Source organism: Phoenix dactylifera, chromosome 2 (genome assembly GCF_051530095.1).
Source record: "Phoenix dactylifera cultivar Ajwa chromosome 2, Ajwa_hap1_PhDact_Kaust_v1.1, whole genome shotgun sequence".
Taxonomy (NCBI): domain Eukaryota; kingdom Viridiplantae; phylum Streptophyta; class Magnoliopsida; order Arecales; family Arecaceae; genus Phoenix; species Phoenix dactylifera.
This window is the reverse complement of record NC_143191.1, coordinates 51837800-51856967: the sequence shown is the minus strand read 5'-3', so window position 1 is coordinate 51856967 and position 19168 is coordinate 51837800. Positions and strand designations below refer to the sequence as shown.

Below are 19168 nucleotides of genomic sequence, written 5' to 3'. Positions count from 1 at the left end.
TGCAAAAAACTAAGATATTACAAGATATTGGCCTACATATAGCTACATAAGATATTGATAATTTGGTCGATATACTAAAGCTGAGGCCAACAAATACCTGGTGAACATACTAGTACTTACTAGTTTATATTTCAATATGTTAGTTCAAATCAATTGAGGTTTTGAACATACCACATCAATTGGTGCCCTATATCAATTAAACCATTATTTTGAGTAAATTCTAATAAATTTATAAATAATTGTTTAGATTTTGAAGCTTAAAATTTTCTAGTCCTTGTTCCCAGTTCAATACTTATACCAAAATTAAAATTAAAAAATCATATTATTTCACTTGCAAACTGTCTAATTACATTGGTTTTGATTTTTCTTTTTCCATACATGACAAAGTTTGGAAGCTACAACCATCCATATGTAACACCATTCATGATCACATATGTATCATACATATCCATAAAATTATGATCATCATATCCAATACATAAATGATCAATCATATTGATCATGTAATAGATAAATGGCCATGATCACAAGGCTGGAGTCTACAAGGAATCTATGTACAGCACCACCATCATAAATACATCCAAACCAACAGCTAACAGGCTCTCAGTTATTAATTTAAAGGAAAGAAAAAAAAGTAGATAAACAACCTTTACTCTCTCTTTCTCTCTTCAGGTGCCGACAGAGCGCTTGTTCGAGCACCTTCCTCTTCAATTCATTTCTCACCAACTCTCTCCCTCTCTCTTCCTTGAGATCTTGGAAACCCTAACCCTAACTTCTCCGGGAGCTTCTCGACCCTCGCCGCGGAGCGATGGCCGTTGCACCGCGTGTCGCGGCCCGAGCCCTAGCCCTAGCCGTGACCGTCGTCCTCCTCGCCGCCCCGGCCGCTGGGAACTCCGAGGGCGACGCGCTCTTCGCCCTCCGACGGAGCCTCTCCGACCCCGACAACGTCCTTGAGTCCTGGGATCCCACACTCGTCAACCCCTGCACCTGGTTCCACATCACCTGCAACCAGGAGAACCGCGTCACCAGACTGTAGGCATCTCTCCTTGTTCTTCTCCCTCTTTTTCTCATCATTCCTCCAGTTGATGGTCTTTTTTCTCCACGATGCAATCCCCTTGCTGGAATTCGAGAAATGATTTTTTTCTTTTTGAGAAAAGGGAGTTCATTGAGGGAAGATTTTATATTTGATTACATGATTAATGGATTATATTTCCCTTCAAATCGTGGGTTATTGATAAACCTCCTTATTCTGTATGGAGTTAAGGAAAACAACATTTTTGAACTGAGTATATGCTCGAAGTTGCAGTCTTTCAAATGAAAATTGCTTAGATTAAGAATTCGTATTTGATTACATTATTAAAGATGCTGCTAATTGTTTTTTTTTCCTCTATTGGATTGGGTAGAGAAGTTTTTGAGCTCATCACATGCTCAAAGTTGCAAGCTTTCAAATGAAAATATTTTAAGCATGAATTCTTGACGGGATTTGAATAAGACATGTCATCCTTATCTTGTTATTGTATTCTGGTTTGTTATGATGAGTTTTAAGCAATAGACTACGAATGATAGAGAAACGGATTTTAAAGAGTTCGCCTTTTTGATTTTGGCCAGCATATTGACTCAAATAACTGGGATGCTGATGAAGAGCCTTACTTTAATTTAGTCTAATGTGCTGCCTTATATTGTAATATCGCACCATGGTGTATGATAGACTGAGGGAAAAGTTTGCAATTTATTTATCTTTTTATATGCAATTCTGTTTTTCTGCAGGGACTTAGGAAATTCGAATCTGTCAGGCCATTTGGTACCTGAACTTGGAAAGCTTGAACATTTGCAGTATCTGTAAGTCTCCTCTTTTTAAAAGCGTATACGGCTTTGCTTCATCACTGAGTCTGGATTTCTTGGATTCATGATATGCTGGCTCACTTGGATTTCCATTTGTCTGTTTAAAAAGTGTTTTTAACCTTAGATTGACTGCTGAAGGCTAAAAATTCCAAATTGAGACATAGTTACAAGTAAGCTATCACATTCTTTGAGAGATAATCCTGATAGGAAGAACTTTCCTTTTTTAATAATGTTAAGGGAGGGCATCAACTATCATATGAAAGAAATGATGTGAAAAATACCCAGGTCAAATACTAACAGAAACACCTTCAAAGGTATGAACCTAGAATCTTGTCCAAGTGGAGAAGGTGTGCCTGTTACTTTGAACATATAAGAACTAGATAAATAACTATATTACTTTAAGAAGAACCTGAAAATTATACTGTTACTGCTAGGACCTTGGAGGAGTATTCTAGATATCAAGTTTTGATAAGAATATCATTGGGTTTATATTATGCAAAGCTTGAATATGCGTAACATGATACTGCGGAGAAAATTATACCATTATGCTAGTAGATGAAGAATGTTATTTGAATAATAGCAGTAAAAGTTAATTTGGCATCATTTTTCCCTAATGTGGCATTTTATTTATTAAAAAATAATGATATAATGTCAAAATTGGGACACACACACACATATGTACATATATATACACATACATATACATGTATATATACATGTATACATACACACACACACATACATATATATACACACACACACATACATATATACACACACACATATATATACATATATATACACACACACATATATATACATATATATACACACACATATATATACATATATATATATCTACATATATACATACATACATACATATACATATATATATACATATAGATGTACTTGCGTATACTCACACACACACAAACACACCTTGTGACCTGATGATACGTTGAGGCTTGTTTATAAACATAGGAGAAATGAGCATTGTATGGTGGGATTTGTGGAGTCATTGTCTACCATGATTTTTGTTACAAGCCTCTATCCTTTCCCAGACTTTGTAGGTGCCCCATATACACATTTATGCATAATAGTCCACGTGGAATTCAATGTGGATTCATTCATAATAGTTCACTTGGAATTGTATAAGAATTCAATGTGGATTCATTTCAGTGAAGCTACTATACCATCTAGAAGTTTGCAAGGCAGGGGGAGGGTGCTTAAGTTATATAAAGAGACAAATTTCGTGGCTTTTCTCTAGTATAAGTATGAGTAGGTGAAAAAGAAGGTATAAAAGACATGACAGTCAACATAATTTGTTGTATTGGGCCATAAGAATGCAAGTATTTTCCTTTGAATGAGAATAAACTTCTCATTTATTTATGTCATGGCCCATGATGTCTTTTGTTCTTGTAAAATGCTTTTTAAGTATAAATTTCTAATATGAATAAATATTAAGAACGAATATGCATGTTCACCTTTACTCAATCTGCACTTCAACTGGTTATTCTTTTTTATTCTTTATGTTCATCCTTCTAACGAAAACTATCTTCTTCAGTTTACTTCTGTAACAACTCATGACTATATTCATGTACTATGGTTCTAAATATGGAAGAGTTTTTCAGAGTCTTTTGCGGTTCCTTAGTTGTTTATGATATATCTATAGCTTATGTAATAATATTGGATTTGTGAATTCTTTATATTACTTATACAGGGAGCTTTACAAAAACAACATTCAAGGGACAATCCCAGCTGAACTTGGTAATCTAAAGAGCCTGATTAGCTTGGACTTGTATAACAACAACATTTCAGGGATTATACCTCCAACACTGGGCAAACTGAAGGCTTTGGTATTCTTGTGAGTTCATGTTATCTTTTTTCCTTCCCATATTATACTTTTTCCTCAGAATAATTTACATGGATTATTCTCAACTGAATACAACCTGTTATTGGTGTTTTCTATATGGGCATCAATCACATCACATCACGTCATTCGGGTATCAAACTTTCAAACTATCATAACCAGTTGGATTCTGTTATAGATTCTCTGACAAAGTTACTATTTTATAAGTTGAGGGCAGAAAATAGTAGGGCAATATTAAGGCTGTTTTTTTCTCTTCTGAGTCCTTTTGGTCTTTGTATTCCTGTGTTATTGCTGATTTTATTGTTTGCTTATGCAGACGGCTCAATAACAACCATTAACCGGACCAATCCCAAGGGAACTTGTTGGAATTTCTAGTCTCAAAGTTATGTAAGTTTGGCAGTATCGGCTTTCACCTATCTTTGCATCAGTATGGACAAGATTTACTTATTATGAGTCAATTAAATGTAATTTTCTTGGTTTATGAAATGTACTTATTTGTGCTTTCAGAGATGTCTCAAAGAACAACCTTTGTGGGACCATTCCTACCTCTGGACCTTTTGAACACATCCCCTTGAACAAGTAATTCCCAATTTCCTTGACTTTATTTTGATTTCTGTCAAATTATTAGCATCCGCTATTCTGATCTTTAAAGTGTAGAATTCTTGGATATTAAATTTTCTGTGCTCATCCTTGCATCTTAATCTGCCTTGTCATAGTTATGTAGTAGAATTGATTGAGTTCGCTGCCAATAACTGGAGTTTGCAGCTACATAGAATTGCTCCTGGATAGATACGATATAATTGTAGAAGGTACATGAGATTCTTGTGTTTAAGAGGATGTAGCGTGCAAACAATCTGAACAGTTAATGATATCTGATGATATGATTAGATGTTTCATATTAACTAGAAAGAACTTGTTTGCATCTAGAGCTTCTGACATGCTTCCTAAGGCATAGAAATTCATCCTTCGATGCCTCATCAATTAATTAGGTTGCACTTCCATTTTTGCCAAACTTGTTCAGTATTATCAATTGTCTTGTTTTGCAGTTCTCGTGCATTGCTTATGAATATTTTCATTGTCAACAGTCTTTTCTTGGAAGGTTTACTGGAGGTTTTGCAGGATTGCGAGCTTTTAAAAAGTGTCTTAAGTATAGAGACATCTAGAGGGTCGTGGGGCCATAGGCCCTTAGCATATTTGATAGGACTTTTAGTGTTGGAGTGCATTTCGGATGTGTTATGGATGAGATGCATGAGATGAATATGTGATTGGGAACTCCCTTCTGAATCCTTCTTGCTACGAATTCAGAATTCTTATGAAAGAATTATGTAAGAGGATGCATTTGATAGCATTTGCAAGTTTTGCCTGGAGACTGAATTATTCCATAGGACGTCAGAAAATTGGACCATGTGCTTGATAAATTTATTGAGGTGATGGAGTTCTCCATTCCTTTGAAGTAAGATAAAATTTATTGTAGAATTCACTAATTATGATCTCGTATTCTTGTTACAATCTGGGTGATGCTACATATCAGAAAACTAACATGCTATCCTCTTATAGTATGTTTTCCTTAGTAAGAAAGAAGCTGAAATGACCATTATATTATAACATCATACATGTGATATTTGCCCTCCCCCCCCCCCCCCCCCCGCGCCCGGAAAGTTTGGGGTGAAATATTAAGGGCTCTTCTTCCATTACCATGTTTTTTTGTGTTTATTTTGTTAGGAAGAAGCTGAAAGTATGTACATGTTCTTCTGGTTTTGTGACTTAAGCAATAAGCAGTATCCAGGTTGTGAGTAACCTTTTGTGGAAATGTGGGTAAATAGAATAAAGTTATGGATTGAGAAGGTTTATTTAACAGGGGCTCTGGTTTTCTTTGAGTGATTGTATACTGTCATGGAAGTTGTATTATTAATTTTTATACTGTAGCATGGGAAAAAAGTGCGTTTCTTAAGTTCAGCATTAATTTGATCTTATTATGGCTTAAAACCTTTGAACTTTTATGGTTGTATCCATGGTGATAGCTTGATCATATGTAAGAAAGATCCTGGGAGAACTTGACAGTGGGGTGTCCAAATGGGTAGTAGGCCAGTATGGTGGTTGGAAGACCAGAGAAAGCTCAGAAGAAATTTGTGAAAACGAGTATAAAGATGCTAAAGTCGAGTAGCTTTTTTAGCAATAGATTTCAAAGAACCATCTGTAAAGACAACCCAAATTGATGGTATAGGCTTATTGGTTATCATCTTGATTTCTTGTGCTTATAAGTTGTCAGAGATGGTCACATAGGCTCAAAGTACAAAGGATTGTAAACGCTATACAAAACCTGCTAAGAGAGTTTTGAAAAGAGGCCACTTTGCTGAGCAATTACATGTTTTATTTTGTGAAAGTTATGAAGTTTGGTGAAGCTGGGAAGGATTGGAAAAAACTTGAAATTCTAGAAGAAATATAAAGAGCAGGCTTTAAAGAGGTAACATTTTACTGGGCAATTACATGAATTTTTCTATGGCAAAAAGGTTGTGGAATATGATGATCTGGGATTTCCTAGGTGGCAAAAGAAAGTGGTATTAGATCAATACTGACTCATAATGGCATTAGTCGTCATCTCATCCATAGGGAAGTTATGCTAGAGCTTAATATAATTTCAATTGAAAAATTATAGGATTTCTTTGGATAATATGTTTCTAAGGTAGTCAAATCAGGATGCTGATAATATAGTGGTTTCATGGAAGGAAGGAATTTTAAAAGAATTACTACTTCATGGGTGAAGATTTATGCCTGGCTCCTCCGAAAGTCCTATTTTGGAACCTGAACTGAAACAGATTCTATACATGATCTGCTTTAGAGATCATGGTATTACTCTTCTTTTTTGTTTTTGCTCTTCTTTTCTCTTTGTGATAATTTCATTGGTTCTTTTTTCGTGCTTCATTATCATATTTATCTTTTTCGTCATTAGCCATATTGCAGGGACTACTAATTAACTTAGTCTGCATGTTCCTGAAACTCTAAGCTATTTGTTACCTCTTTGTTTGTGTGAATTAGACATTAATTTGTTCTGTCTAGCATCATCAAGCTGTACTCTCAAAGTCCTCTACATTTTTATATTTTTGTTTTCTCATTCTTAGAGGACAGGCCTCGGAGCAATGGTAAGATTGCTCCATTATGACCTGAGTGTCATGGGTTTGAAATACGGAAACAGTCTCTCCACATATGAGCTTAACGTTGCACATATCTGACCCTCTCCATATCCTGTGGTGGCAGGAGCCTTGCATCCTGAGATGTTTTTTTTTTTATTTTTCTTTGTTTTTTCTCTCTTGGAAATGCTCTATAAATCTCCTATTCATCTTCTGATTTCACTGTATAACCACATTTACAATGAGCATGTTTTGAATGTTTACCATCACAAAAATTGTCTGCAACTCTTGACAAGTAGGAAGTACTGTTCTGAGTATTCACCTTTAAGCAGGTGCAAGTTTTGTTCTGTAATAGAATCTGAGCTCGACTGCAAAAATTAAGATTGCATAAACCTGCTGATAGTCTTGATTTTTGTTGTCTACAAAATGCAATAAATAGTTTTATGCACTTCAGTAATAGTAATAGTAATAGTAGTTTCACTCCTGCTAAAAAGTAGTTTTGGTAATGTGCTGATTAGTGTCTGTCTGCTGTCTTATCTTTATTTCTCTCATGATTTTGCCTTTTGTTCTGCAGCTTCGAGAATAATCCTCGGTTGGAAGTAGAGGTGATCACGGGCCTTCTGGCCCGCCCGGCCCGCCCAGCCCGGCCCGAAATTTTTCGGGCTTGGGCATTGAAAAAGAGCCCATTGGTCGGGCCTGGGCAGGAAAAACGGCCCGATCAAAAAAATCGGGCCGGGCCTGGAAACTTTTAAAAATGGCCCGGTTCAGCCCGGCCCGACTATAAAACAGTAAAATATAATATATTAAAAAAATTAAGAAACAAAACTAAAGCCCTAATTCCTAAACCCCCCCTCCCCCTTCCCTCGTTGAGACCCCCCCCTTTCCCTCACTGAGTGCCGCCGCCCCCCTTCCCTCGCCTGAGAGCCCCCCCCTCCCCCTTCCCTCGTTGAGACCCCCCCCCCCCCTTTCCCTCACTGAGTGCCGCCGCCCCCTTCCCTCGCCTGAGAGCCCCCCCCCCTCCCCCTTCCCTCGTTGAGACCCCCCCCTTTCCCTCACTGAGTGCCGCCGCCCCCCTTCCCTCGCCTGAGAGCCCCCCTTCCCTCGCGGAGAACCACCGCCCCCTGTAGCCGGTTTCCGCCGGTTTCCCTGTAGCCGCCGCCTCCTCTCGGTTTCCGCCGGTGTCGTCGCCGCCTCCTCCTCTCGGTGTCCTCCCCCGGACGGCAACCTCCGCGGCTCCGGTCACCGACTCACAGTCGCCGGTAAGATTTTTCTCCTCCTCCTCCTCTTCGAGCTCGATTCCGGATGAATTTTAGAAGCTCGGAAGTAAAGCCCCATATAGCTTCAAGCCCGGATGGAAGAGAGAGAGAGAAAGAGAGAGAGAGAGAGGTGGGGGGAGCGAGAGAGCTCAGAACTCGGAGGTGGGACTCTGGAGCTTCCCCATCGGGCCGGTTTTTTAGGTGGGGGGGAGAGGGAGGTGGCCACGAGTCTTCCCGTGGGTGGACCGGTGGAGACTGGAGAGAAAGAGGGAGGAGGGATTTGGTTGGCTTGATGCCTTGATGCCTTGATCTTTCATCCCGTGACCCAGTCGAAACTCTGAGGAAGAAAGATCGGGGGATTGGAGATGGACGAGGGATCTTTCATCCCTTCTCTTTTTCGGTTTTGGTCTTCGGACTCCTCCCCTCACATTGCTCCAGTTCCACTGTTCCAGGCTTCCAGCTATAGTTCTCCCTTGACCTGAGATGGGCTCCTGATTTTTTTTTTTTTTGCCGGTTGGATGGGGCTTTATTTTTATTATGATAAATGCTACTATCCCAATGGTTTGTTCATTGTTGATAGGATAATTCTTATGAACTAAATTTTTTGTATAATTAGTTGTATAATTTTTTGATAGGCTTATGTCAATGGCAAGCGAAAGTTCACCTATTCCTGTGGCGGATAATGAGCATGAGGATTGTTATGTCAAGGATGGTAAAGCAAAATCAAAGGTATGGATGCACATGGTCAAGCTTCCAACTGAAGATAAGGACATATTGAAAGCACAATGCAAGTATTGCAAGGAGATTTTTTCAGCTGCTTCTAAGAATGGTACGTCTCATATATGGCGCCACTTAAAAAGATGTTCTAAACGTTTTCATCATGACATAAGGAATTACACTATTTCAACTGAAACCACAACTTCTGGAAGCACATCTTTGCATTTGAAAAATCCCAAGTTTGATCAGGAAGAAGTTCGTAGAGCTATTTGTATGTTTATTGTTGCTGGTGCACATCCTTTTAGAACTTGTGAGGAACCTGGTTTTAAATATATGGTATCTGTTATGTGTCCTCAATACAAAACCATGAGTAGGCATACTATTAGGAGAGATGCATTGAAATATTACATGGATGAAATGAAGGTTGTGAAGGAGGAGTTAGCACAAGCACCGGGGAGAATCTGTTTGACTTCTGATAATTAGAAAAATGATTACACACAAGATGAATATATTTGCATCACAGCACATTGGATTGACAATAGTTGGAAGTTGCAAAAAAGAATAATTAGATTTGCAGCCTTAACCCCCCCTTTTGATGGGCTTTCTATTGCTGATGAGGTCGCTTTATGCTTGGCTCAATGGAAAATTGATAGTAAGGTTTTTACCTTGACATTGGATAATGCATCTTATAATAATACCATGGCTATTTCTCTCAAGATTCGTCTTCTTGCAAATAAATCTCTCTTGCATGGTGGTGATTTTTTTCAAATTCGTTGTTGCTGCCATATTATAAATCTTATTGTGCAAGCTGGTCTGAATCTCATTGATGGTGTTGTTTGTAAAATTAGAAATGTGGCCAAGCATTTGAAAAATTCAGTTCCAAAGAAGAAGAAGTTTTATGAAATTGCTGAACAAAGTTTTCATTTGAATACCAGAAAAAGATTGCGTTCTGATTGTTGTGTTAGATGGAATTCTACTTTTATAATGCTGGACCGTGCTATTTATTTCAAGGCAGTTTTAGATCACTGGGGACAGCGTGATAGAGAATTTGGAATCTTTGCACTTTCTGAAGAAGAGTGGAAAAAAATAGCTATTCTTTATAAGTTTTTGAAAGTGTTTTATGATGTGACTAATCAGTTTTCTGCTAGTAAGCATCCAACAGCAAATATTTATTTTAGGGGGGTGTGGGAGATTCATAGAAAATTGATAGAGCCCATATGATTTTATGGTTGATATGGTTAGAGAGATGCAAGTTAAATTTAACAAGTATTGGTCTGAGTATAGTTTGATCTTATCTTGTGCTACATTTTTGGATCCCGTTGCAAGTTAGAGTTAGTTGAATATTGTTATTCTAAACTTTATGGGGAGATTAGTGCAAGGGAGATGGTTCAGAATATTAAGAATACTTTGTATGATTTATTTGAGGAGTATATGCTGCGTTCAACTTCAGTCTTTTCTCCCAAGATTGGAACTTCTAGTGGCAGTGATGTTGGTAACCATGATGCAGATAGTTTTGAAGATTATGAATTATTTTTGAGTAAAAAACAAAAGCATGATCATGGGAAGTCACAATTAGATCTTTACTTGGAGGAGCAAAATCTTGGGCTGCACATCGATTTGGATATTCTAGCATATTGGAGAGATGCCTCAGGTCGTTTTCCCGAGCTTGCATCGATAGCTCGTGATATTTTGGCCATTTCCATATCAACGGTCCCTTCAGAGTCTGCCTTCAGTATGGGTAAAAAGTTGATAAATCCTTGGCGAAACTCACTTTCACCAAAGACAATTCAAGCTATTACATGTTATGAGGATTGGTTGCGAGCAAAGGGCTTCTCATTAGGTAATTCTTTAAATCTTTGCTTGTTCTTCTATTTTTTTCTTTAATATATATTTGAATAAAAACTAATTTTCTATTGTTTCATATTTATTTGTTTTTACATTTTTTTAGGACAATCGGGTGTCTTGGGAGCTAACATGGAAGAATCTAGTGAGGATGAAGATGACGAGGAAGAGATGGAAGAGGGATTACATGGTTTGGTCATTTAGATATTCTATTAATAACTCTAATAATTATTCATGTTCAATCAACAATTGCTAATGTTTCAATTTTGTGTTTGTAGGTTTTGAGAGTTAGAAGATGCAAGGATGTTCTACAATTTTCTATTATGGAAGTGGCTTCAAGAATTATGAACTTTTATGAACTTTTGAATGCACAAAGATGCATGTTTGTTATAATGTTAATGGGACAATGTAATTTGTATTTTGTCTAAGTTTGCAGTTTTTATTGTTAGGTTGTAATTTTCAGCTGGACAACACTATTGGCTTGAAGCTGCAAATTTTTTCTTTTTTAATGTTTGTAGATATATCCAAATTCCAAAGTTTGAAACCACCACCAACACTATCTATTTAAAATAGGCTAGTTATATCCTTAACATTAACCAATTAACCAATTTAGAGAGCCCATTAAGCTGTTGGGCCATTTTTGCCCATTTCTAGATTCCAAAAAAAAAAAATCGGGCCTGTCGGGTCGGGTCGGGCCTGTCGGGCCGGTCGGGTCGGGCCTGTCGGGCCGGGCCTGTCGGGCCGGTCGGGTCGGGCCTGTCGGGCCGGGCCTGGGACCAGATTTATAAGGTTGGGTCGGGCCTGGACAAAAATTTAAGCCCGACAGTCGGGCCGGGTCTGGACACAGCCATCGGGCCTAATTTCTGCTGTAGAGCCCGGCCCGAGCTCGGCCCGGCCCGGGTTCTCTACGCCTCGCCCCGTTTCGATCCCGGATTCGGGCGAGTCACCGAGCGCCAGGTCTTTTACAACCCCACGCAATGCTCGCGAAGAAAGAAAGCGAGAAACCCTCAAAGGTCGCACGGAGGGCTGGCAGAAACCCTCAAAGGTCGCACGGAGGAAAACGCCGGAGAAGGATGTGGCGTTGGCCGGAGCGGGTACAATCGGAGGGGGGGGCTGAGTCAATCGGAGCGGGCACCGAGCTGGGCGCCGAATCAAGCTCCAGGCCAGATGTGGGTGGGCTCAAACCGTTCTCGGGCCGGGTCGATGAGGGGCCCAAAAACAAACTTGCGGGGCGCGCGGGCGGACCGGGCCTCAGCCCACGGAAGCGGTCGAGGAGCCCTACTAAGTTTCCGGCACAGGGACCGGCTCGCTCCGCGGGGCTCTTTCCAGGTTCTACCGAGCCGATGAGGAGGCAGGTGGGGGGTAATCGCCGGAGGAGCAAGAGCTCCCCCCCGCCACTGTCGGCGACACGCGGTAGACCTCCCCGGGCGGAGCTGGTGTGCCGAGATGCCGGTCAACTACCGGTCACCGGGGGAGTGAAGGTTTTGGGCAAGGCGCGGCTGTTCCGGGTGGCATCGGCGGCGGCCTCCTTGTCGGAGTTGGGGGCTGCGGCGGCGGCGGCGTCGGAATTGAGCGGCGGATCGGTGGTGGAGGGGAATGGAACGGCTGGGGGGGCAGCAAGCGTCGGTGCCAGCCACTGTGTGCTCATCCCGTCTGAATCCCCTCAACCGATGAACAGTGTGACAGGCTATTTGGCACAGTGCCATAATGTTACAGCTATGGAGGGGGTTTCAAGGCGACCCGGGGATTCAATTACTGCTTTGGAGGAGGAAGGGCATCAGAGGAGGTCTGAGGTGGCTGGGGAGTCTGGAGCCACAGCGTGCCATTTGGCACAGGTCAACAGTGAAGCTCACAACATGGTTTTGGCCCAGATGATGAATGCTGTTAAGGGAGGACCTACAACTGAGGAGGTGAGCACAGGTGAGGTGATTTTGGAAGATTCTTGTAGGTGTGGTCCCGGGGAGCTAGGCCGCGCCAATTCACCTAGTGATTTATGAAGATTCTACTTTGGAATTGTCGTGGTGCGGGAAAACCTTCCTTTGCCCCGGCTTTTCGCAGGTTGGTGCTTCAGCACAACCCGAACATTTGTGTTTTATTGGAGACTCGGTTATCTGGCAGAAGTTTAGAGAAGGCAAGGAGGGCGGTGCCGAGGTCATGGGGTTTCTACGCAGTGGATTCTCAAGGTCTGTCAGGAGGTATCATTGTCACTTGGGCTCAGAATGATTATGGAATTGACATTTTCAATGTGTGTACTCAAGAGGTAATCTTGGTTATCTCGGAAGGCAACCGGAGGCCATGGGTCTTTGCAGCGGTGTATGCTAGCACAGACTATAGGGAGAGGAGAATTTTGTGGGAGGAGGCATCTCTATTGATCAGCCAGGGCCAACCGATGTTAGTAGCAGAGGACTTCAATTGCATTACCAACTCTCAGGAGAAGATGGGGGGTAAGGCCTTTACCTTTAAAAGGAAAGTCAAGGAATTTCGGGATTTCCTTGACTTGAATGGATTGGTTGACTTGGGCTACTCTGGCCCGAGGTTTACCTGGTGTAATAATCAACAGGGGCAGGCCCGAGTTTGGGAGAGACTGGATAGAGTTTGTGCGACGGCAGGATGGGTTCAGTGCTTTCCAGATTATCACGTTAGACACTTGCCGAGGATTGCATCGGACCATTGTCCATTACTAGTGAGTATGGATACATTTATTCCGGTTCGCCCCCCGTTTAGATTTGAGAAGCTTTGGCTCTGCTACCCTCGGTCGTGGGAGATGGTTAGGGAGGCGTGGAGTATGCCCGTCAGGGAAGATGCCATGTACCGTGTATCCCGGAGGTTGGAGTTGACCTCTAGACGGTTGAGGAGGTGGAACCGTGAGGAGGTGGGGAATATTTTCAGGAGGATTGAGGATTTGGAGGTCATATCCAGTTTACAGTCTCAGGAGGTGCAGAGTGGAGGCTTATCGGAGGGGGAGTTGGGGGAGCTCAGGTCACACTTGGCTCTACATGATTCGCTTTTTAGACAGCAGGAGATTTTTTGGAGACAGAAGTCAAGGGTTCAGTGGATTCAGGAAGGGGATCGGAACACCAGATTCTTTCATCAGTCTACAGTGATTAGGAGGCATCAGAATAGGATCAAAGCTATCAAGGGTGAGGATGGGCAGATGATGGAGGACCCGGACACGATACAGAGGATTTTGGAGAGTTTCTTCAGAGCTAGATGGACAGAGCAGACACGGGTTGGGAGTCTAGTGGATATCCCGAGGCCTCAGATCCAGGTGTCGGAGGAGGAGACTGCTGCATTGATCAGGCCGGTATCAGAGAGGGAGATCAGGGAGTCAATCTGGTCTCTTCAAGGGGATAAGGCTCCAGGGCCGGATGGTTTTCCTCCGGTGTTTTTCAGGAGGTATTGGTCGATTGTGGGACAGGAGGTGACAGAGGCTATTCAGCAGTTTTTTAGTACAGCTATGATGTCGAGGGATTGGCAGAGGACATTTATCACACTGATACCTAAACGACAGGATGCTACTGAGCCGGGGCATTTTCGGCCGATTAGTTTGTGCTCGACTTTGTACAAGGCTACGACGAAGATACTTGCAGTCAGATTGAGGGACATTCTTCCGAGGCTGATCAGTCTGGAGCATGGAGCTTTCTTGGATGGGCGGAGTATTACAGATAATGTGCTTATTGCCCAGGAGTTTATGTTTGATCTTCGTAGGGCCCCGATGAGGAGGAGCCTGATGGGGATTAAGCTTGACATGGAGCGGGCTTATGACAGGATGAGATGTGATTTTTTGCAGCAGTCTTTGCAGGGGTTTGGGTTTCCCGAGATTTGGATTAGTTGGGTGATGGGTTGTGTGCGGTGTCCCTCCTTCGCCATCCTGGTGAACGGCACTCCATCCCGCTTCTTTGAGTCTAGTCGAGGGTTGCCCTCTTTCTCCTTTGCTCTTCACGGTGTGCGCAGATGCGCTCTCCAGGCTTCTTAGACATGCTACATCCACACAGGAGTTAGAGGCCTATAGGCCGGCAGAGGGGGCAGTGTCGATCTCTCATATTCTTTTTGCTGATGATTGTTTATTGTTGGCTCGGTCGACTCCGCAGGCCGCGCAGGTCATCTGTAGGATTCTGCGTGTCTACTGTGCAGTGTCAGGGCAGTGTGTTAATTTGTCCAAATCAGCAATATGTTTCAGTCCGAAGACGAGAGTGGCAGCGAAGCATTCCATTCTGGAGATTTTGGGGGTGGGGGAGCAGGTGGGCATATTGACATACTTGGGGATTCCGATCTCAGGGCAGCGGCTTCGCAGTAGGGACCTTACCTTTTTGGAGCTTAGTATCAGACAGAGACTGGAGGGCTGGCAGAGACTCACACTGTCGACGATGGGGAGGATCACCTTGGTTCGGTCAGTTCTCTCGGCGATTCCGACTTACTTCCTCTCTAACTCTCTTATCCCTATGGAGGTCCTGAGGACTATTGAGCAGCTCTTTAGGGACTTCATCTGGGGGGAGTGGTGGCAGAGGCGGTATACACCTGGTTGCATGGGAGGTGGTGTGCCAGCCGACCAGGGTTGGAGGATTGGGATTGCAGTCCATGGTGGTGAGGCGGGAGGCGTTAGCGGCACGTCATGCAGCTAGATTCATGCTAGAGCCTGACTGTTTGTGGTCCTCATTGATGAGGGCCAAATATGGGGCCCTAGTTCCGGGGATACGGGCAGGACGGCACCATTCGCCGGTCTGGAGGGAGATGTGTGCCAGAGCCGTGCAGGTGCTTCCGGAGATTACATGGTCTATTGGGGATGGACGGTCGATCGATGTTCTGGCGGACAGATGGGTGACTGAGCAGCCGATCAGTCTTCTGCCAACTCTGGTGGACTCGGCGAGATTGGATTGATGCAGAGTCTGTGATTTATTTGACCATGCTGGGGGTCAGTGGAGGGAGGGGCTGGTTCGGGAGACTTTTGGAGAGCAGCTGGCAGAGGTGATTCTGGCTTTACCGGCTCTTTTGCGGGAGGAGTCAGATAGGCTAGTGTGGAGGCCGTCGGGACGGACGCGGGTCCGAGCTAGGGATCTTCTTCCCCTATTTAGGAGGGAGTCCGGATGGCAGATAGAGGGAGGATGGATTTGGAGGATGCGGGTTCACCCGCGTGTGGCTTTGTTCATCTGGAAGGTGGCATGGGGTTGCCTACCTTCCAGAAGCGTACTTGTTCGGCGAGGAGTACGGATCACGCAGTGGTGCATGGTGTGTACGGAGGTGGAGGAGACTATTGATCATGTTCTTGTGCAGTGCCCGAGGGCGAGAGAGATTTGGAGTAGATCGCCGGTTCCCTTGCCCCAGTCGGTGGAGTCGGCTCAGGCCTTGATTTCTTTATTGAGAGGATCTATGCGGAGCCCCAGCTCGTGGGAGGAGGGCATTCTTAGAGCATATCTGGCTTACCATATCTGGTTGGACAGGAATGCTGGCATTTTTGAGGGTCGGAGGATATCATCGAGGATGGTGGTTGATAGAGCTCTATTACAGTTTGGGGAGGTCATTGCAGCCTCTGCGGTAGGGGTGGCAATCGGGTCGGGTCGGGTCAAACGGGTCGGGTCACATGGTTGTCGGGTCAGAAAATCATAAACCTGAACCCGACCTGTTTAATAAACAGGTCAGAAATTACAACCTGAACCTGACCTGTTTATTAAACAGGTAACCCGACCCGACCCGTTTAACCTGTTTAATAAACAGGTAACCTGTTTACCCAACCCGACCTGTTTAACCTGTTTGCCCAACCCGACCCGTTTAACCTGTTTGCCCAACCCGACCCGTTTAACCTGTTTGCCCAACCCGACCCGTTTAACCTGTTTGTCCAACCCGCCCAACCCGACCCGTTTAACCTGTCCAACCCGACCCGTTTAACCTGCCCAACCAAACCTGTTTAACCTGTTTAATAAATAGGTCACCTCCTAGGCTCTTAGCCTTAGGCCTTAGCCCAACCCAACCTGACCCAACCTGTTTTATACATTAAGATTTAAGCATTTAAGCAGCACAAGAAAAAAAGAAGATAAATATAGAAAATATTACAAAAATTTTGTCCCAACATCATTGACATTAAAAAAGCATTTAATCTTTACAAAAAGCTAAACATAAGGAATACAAGTTATTTGTTCATTCATCTAATACCAGCAATATTCAAAAAGCATTTAATCTTTACAAAGACAAGGAATACAAGTCAAATCATCCAAATTTACATATGGAATAGCCCGAAAATTCTATCTGCTTGACATAGAACAAATGTCAATATACATAATCGCATCTGATGCTAGGAAAGCATGGTACTTTTTAACAAGCTTTTTGACCAACTTTTTGTTTTTGTTCATTTTTTTAGTGCTTCAACATTCATATAGTCAAGCCCTATTTTCTCTGCCTGCAGAAGACATAATCAAGCATTAGTATAATATTTTGTTGCTGCAAATTGCATCTCCCCTGTTCATTAAGCAAGGTCCAAGTTCCTTTTTGCATACCTTGTTGCAAGTCCCCTGTTAAAGTCTTGGCACACCTTTTTGCATTAAGCAAGGTCCAAGTTCCTCTGCCTCTCCAAAGCCAATAGAAGAACAACCAGGCCCTGAATTCAAATTCATTAGACTAGGCCAACACCAAAAAATAAAAGAGATAATAGGAAATGAGATACTATGTCAATTTTCAGATTCCAGCACAATTCTGAGTTTGGATGATTTGCACTTTTGCAGTTGCACGTGCCAGCAATTCAATGGCTAATATCATTAGATGGCAGTGAAGACAATACTCTCAGGGCAACAGCGCAAAACCACCGTGCAAGATAATATCAATAGGTGACTTTTCATCTTTGATAAACATGATGGTCCAAATATCAGTGATTTTTCATCTTTGATAAACATGTTGGTCTAACTAATCAGCATATCTATATTAGAAAACAAACCTTTGCTTCATCCATCTCAGTGCTAGCATCTTCTAGTCCATCCAGCATAGAAGAGTCTTTACTAACCAGTGAAACCTAAAGGACAGAAAAAGATAGACAAAAGTAAAACTAATAAACTATTATCAATAATTTACAATGAAAAATACAAAAAAAAAACTGAAAATGAACCAGAATTGGAGTTAACTGACCCTCCAAATCAAGAAGCCCTTTGGCAAATGCTGCTGCAGACATCTACCAGAAAATTGGTTTTGATAAGTACTATATATTTCTGAAACTTATGCATACAAGCATCAACATTTTTTACCTCCACAACATGCTGAGCATACAAGAGAGGTACTAACTCACCACACTGCAATGTCTGAAAAACTTACAATCTCTTCACTTCTGGTTTGGTACAGGTCAGATCTTCTACTTTCAAGGAATTCAGAAAACTTACCCCAAGAAGAGTTAGACTATTATTGAATAAAAATAAAAACAGCATTGCATAGAATCTAGCAAAAGAAACTACCAAATAGCTATAAATATCAAAGGAAACCACATTGGCTATAAGGTCCATAACTCCATAAGTCCAATGACAACAAAAAAATCAAAAAAGGAGTATCCATAGTCAAAGCAAAACTAAAAAAAGTCCCAAATTTATATTGAAAAATGTTCAGAAAAAAAAAGATGGATGGTTAAGATTCTGTTAAATCTGAGTGTCCTCCACTCAAATTTATATTGAAAAATGTGATGGCTCTGTTTTGTATTTCAATAAGAACGCTAAATTTTGTTTGTTAGAGGTCATCGCTAGCAAAGACATGTTGTGCTGAAATTCATGCTGATAAAATTGTCAGCATTGCATAATTATTACATTTTCATGGCATGCCTGGAAGGACACAGAAAGATCAACAGCAGCATAGTTCACAATGTTTGAGAACTGAACAATATAAGTATATTAAGGTGGATATGTGCAATAAAGACTGTAGGTATGCAATAAAAAAAAACCCTCATAAAGATTCATCCATTTCCAGCTGAACATTAATAATGATAAGAAGGCACTGGCCTGGCACATTTACTGGTTCTGATTCTATTATACAACTAACAACAAAGCATCAATACACTGCTGCTTAATCCAGATGACAGAAAAACAAAAGGCTTTCTCATCTATTACCTTCTTTGGATATGCCCTGAAACTCGGTCACAAGCTCCTGCAACAAAAGAGGAATGCATTGCTAAGCAACAAATTCCAATTAACTAAAATGATTGAAAATCACAACTACGCAATCACGCATACAACATAAATATTCTGCCACATGAAGTAAACCCCAAACCCTAACATCATATTATTGTCGAAAGCCCACAAAAAAGGAAAAAAAAATAGATATCAGCATCTAGGTTCTAGGAGAACCAATGCCGGAAGAACAAAAAAATAATACTGAAATCATCAACTTCACCTAGAAAATAAAACCATAAATTATACCGAAATGAATCGCTTATAAAGCCTGCATCGACCGATGACCTAGAACACAATAGAAAAGAGAACAACAAAAAAAAACTTAGAAATCGAAGAAATAAACAAAGGAAGGGATGAATCCGTATCAGATCTGAG

General features: G+C 41.8%; 1 pseudogene across 1 annotated transcript; it reads left to right on the top strand.

Annotated features, from left to right (window-relative positions):
• Positions 1-625: 625 nt before the first annotated feature.
• On the top strand, positions 626-11167 carry LOC103699306 (uncharacterized; annotated as a pseudogene). Its single transcript, XR_015975804.2, has 9 exons — positions 626-1032; positions 1768-1839; positions 3566-3709; positions 4032-4102; positions 4223-4294; positions 8735-8928; positions 10324-10656; positions 10765-10848; positions 10937-11167. The product of XR_015975804.2 is annotated as an uncharacterized LOC103699306 (transcript).
• The last annotated feature ends 8001 nt before the right edge of the window (positions 11168-19168 follow it).